The 3,935-nt window shown below is 33.7% G+C and overlaps 1 non-coding gene across 1 annotated transcript; it reads right to left on the reverse strand.

Annotated features, from left to right (window-relative positions):
- Positions 1–795: 795 nt before the first annotated feature.
- On the reverse strand, positions 796–900 carry LOC129675357 (U6 spliceosomal RNA). Its single transcript, XR_008719908.1, has one exon. It is a non-coding gene; the product is annotated as a U6 spliceosomal RNA (small nuclear RNA).
- Positions 901–3,935: the final 3,035 nt, after the last annotated feature.

A 3,935-nucleotide genomic window follows, 5' to 3' on the forward strand; every position in this document is an offset into this window, starting at 1 on the left:
ATCAGATATTTGCTGAAGGAAACGGGGATGCAAAATTGTATGAATGAATATAATTAGAAACATGATGTGGACAATAAAAAGACTAATTGCTAGTAATATTTTGATATATATATGTATATATATATGTATATATATATATATATATATCAAAATTTCCCAAACAACGTTTACTGTGAAAGAAAATCATCTCTATATTTGATATCTTTGAACAAAACGGAAGTCATTTTTTTTTCATCTAAAACTAGAATTTGTAAGAAAACCTTACCATTGCCTTTCTAACTTCTTAGGACTTTAGATTCAGTAGAATTATAATAATTATACACCAGCTTATTCACTGAAATTCTTTTTTTTCTTTGAAATGTAAAGCTATATTTTTTCTTTTTTTTAGCTTTTATTAATTACACTTTATTCATTTTGTATCCCCCCCATAAGCCCCTCTCTCCTCCCCTCCCGGTCCCCCCTCCTCCCTTTCTTCATGCATGCCCCTCCCCAAGTCCACTGATAGGGGAGGTCCTCCTCTCCTTCTTTCTGATCTTAGTCTATCAGTTCTCATCAGAAGTGGCTGCATTGTCAGGGTTCTAGGTTATCTCCATGAATAGTCCTTGGTTGGAGTATGAGTCTCTGGGAAGTTCCCTATGTTCAAATTTTCTTGTTCTGTTGTTTTCCTTGTGGAGACCCTGTCCTCTCCAGCTCTTACTATTTCCCACTTCTTACATAAAATTCCATTCACTCTGCCCAACAGCTGGCCATCAGGCTCAGCATCTGCTTTGACAGTCTGCACGGCAGAGGCTTTCAAAAAATATGGAACACTTCACGAATTTGCATGTCATCCTTGCGCAGGGGCCAGGCTAATCTTCTCTGTATGGTTCCAATTTTAGTATATGTGCTGCCGAAGAGAGCTGAAATTCTTGAGGCTTTGTTATTATAACCTGTTCTATAAGCTAGTTTCTTATAATAAATATCTGTATTTACTATACATATACATCTATGTTTGTGCACACTTTTGGCTAACTCTCCTTCAGACAGTCCTCGCCTAAGTTATTGTTTCAACAAGTAACTTCACAATCTTCATTTTGGATATTTTATTATTTAAACTATATCATATCTGTATGTGATAGATACTTCAAACTTTCAGCACCAATTATTAAAACTATGCTATGCCCTTCTAACTCATCATGATACTTCCCATTCATATTTCACGGAAGAGTTAATTTTGAGGAAAGGTGTGGAAGTATTTAAAGACGAGGTCGAAAAGCCTGAAAAAAGCATTTTACCAAAGGAAAAATATGGATATTAACTCTTCATTTCTCCTTTCCCCTTACTCCCCCAGTGTGTGTGTGTGTGTGTGTGTGTGTGTGTGTGTGTGTATAAATATGTGCAGCTTGACTTAGAAATAAGCAGGAGTTTTCTCATATTACCAGATTTTACACACACACTACTTTTTCTTTTGTTCCACATTTACCTTATCATTTTATTTTTATTCTTTTTTCCAGGAGGAAGAAATAATTCATTATCTATAATTTCGATTCATGCAGTTATATTTTGGCTGCTCTATAGTAAGTGAGGGAGTTGAAATTAGAACTCTGGTTAAAGTTTCGTTCATGGTCTTCATTATACCATTTTGTCTTATTAGTGAGTCATGTTTAAAGTAACGAGAAAGTTAATTCTTAGTCATGAAATGGGAAAGTTGTGATTAGACAATCAAGTTGAAAGAAGAATCAATAGCCCTTGATTAAACGATACAACAGAAAATGAATTTTGGCAAAGCAGTGCTTACAATGGAGGATTAGAATGGTCTGGGAAGCCTGTTCAAAGTTAGAAAGACAACTGGGATTTTATGTCACTATTCCATTGTACTTTAGTTGGGTTATTGATTCATGGAGCTATATGATTTTTCTCTACTTGTAATTAAACTGAAGTTGATTTTAAATTGAATATGTCTATTTCAGCTCTAATACAAAGAAAGTTGGAACCTCATTGAAGCATTTGCTAATTCATTGCTTCTGTTAATTTCTATTTTTTTTAAGTTTTAATCATCTATATACTACACTTGAAAACTAAATTTTAACTAGACTAGGACTTAAAGTATAAACTCTCAATAATTATAGCCTTCAATTCTTGGCCCATGAAGTTTTCTTAAGCTTCTTTGTTCTCTTGATGAAATTTTTTTGCATATTCTGCACCTTCATTCTTATTTTTAATACTAAGTTGCTTCATCAGATAATATGTCAGTATTTGTGCTGTAGGACACATGGAGTTACAAGAAGCTCAATCTTGGATGCTTTCTTCTTGGGCTTCTTTCTGACAGTATATTCGTGGATATAATCTTATTTAGAGAGACTAAAAGTTTTAGATTTTCCTAGTTCTTTATATCCTCAACTAATGCTCAGTAGTATTTGTTTATCAGTCAAGAAAGAAATAAACTTCTCTCTTTTTGTCCAATAACCAGTTGAGATCAGTCAGTTTGGCAATCACAGTGCATACTTGAACAGACTTAAGCTTCCTCTCTCCAGTTCTCACTGATAGATAACAATAATGCCATTTACAAATTCACTCTGCCATGGATACAGACACCTTGTTTCGTGAAAACAAAACAAAAAACAAACAAAACTTTTTTTTTTTTTTTTTTTTTTTTTTTTTTTTTGTCATTTCACTGATTTGCACTACCCAGAGAACCAGCAGCTGCTCTGTGGTCATGGGCTTCTCCTAGATACATACTAGTTAGGCTCTTTAGCCAGTGGCTGGAGCAGAGCTATTTAACAGCATCTTGACAGGTCCTACAAATAAGAGACGCTGTTGGTTTTGATCCCATTATTTTTGTTAGAAACATTTGGTCTCTGTAAACACTTGGGAAAGCTGACAAGATGAATTTGGATCTATTTAAGCATAAAAAAAAGTGGCATTTAATAGACAGTGTGAACCCTGATATTGTAACTTAACTTTTAAAAGCACAATGTCTTCCTTGTGTTTCCTACACAACAAAATATAAGCCAAGCTCAAAATTAAAATTACCTAATCTTTTTTTTTCTAAACACAATAAAATAATTCAAACTCTCACAGCTACTTGCTCAAGGAAACTATTTCTTTTAATGTTCTATTAATTAAAAGTGACAAAGTACATTTTTACAAAGCTCTTTGTCAGTAAAAATCCTCTCAGAAGAGGATATGAGACATTTTCATCTCAAATGCTTTCTCTAAATAAAGCACATTCTGTCTTTCAATGCATTCATCAACGTTGGCATTGGCATGTGCATTTTTCTATGATTAAAACATGAGATTCATTATTAAAAACGTTAAAATTCTAATTTCTTATCCAATTTGCCATTAATCAACTACCATTCATTTTAGTGTATCCTATTACTTTTCCATGTACTGTGTGGTGGCTGACTTTTAAAAGTGAGCATAAATCAAGAAATTCAACCAAGTACTCTTTACTAATCAAGAAATTTGGGAAAGTTTTATTCCATTTGATTTGTTATATCCCCAATTTGTCATCTATCTATCTGTCTGTCTATCTATCTATCTAGTCTAGGCCCAATATGTCTATCTGCCTGGCTGTGTTTGCCTCACTGGCACCTATGTCTAATGATTCATAAACAAAGAGAGTAAATACTAAAGCTTTATATTGATCTCATATTTTATGAAGGACTGAAAAATAATCCTCAAATATCAAAACTACCTACTAATATTCTTACTATAATTTTAGGCACATAAATAAAGTAACAGATCAGTTCTACTATAGAAACATACCTTTGCAGCAGTGTGATTTTTATTTTTTATACATTCATTTGTGTATTTTTTTAAAATTTATTACGGTTCATTCACTTTGTATCCCAGCTGTAGCCTCTCCCAAAGGCACCTTCCCTCCCTTTTCTCCTCCCATGTCCCTCCCCAAGTCCATTGATAGGGGAGGCCCTCCTCCCCTTCCATCTGAC

The sequence above is a fragment of the Psammomys obesus genome, unplaced genomic scaffold (genome assembly GCF_907164565.1).
Source record: "Psammomys obesus unplaced genomic scaffold, mPsaObe1.curated_primary_1811, whole genome shotgun sequence".
Lineage (NCBI taxonomy): Eukaryota > Metazoa > Chordata > Mammalia > Rodentia > Muridae > Psammomys > Psammomys obesus.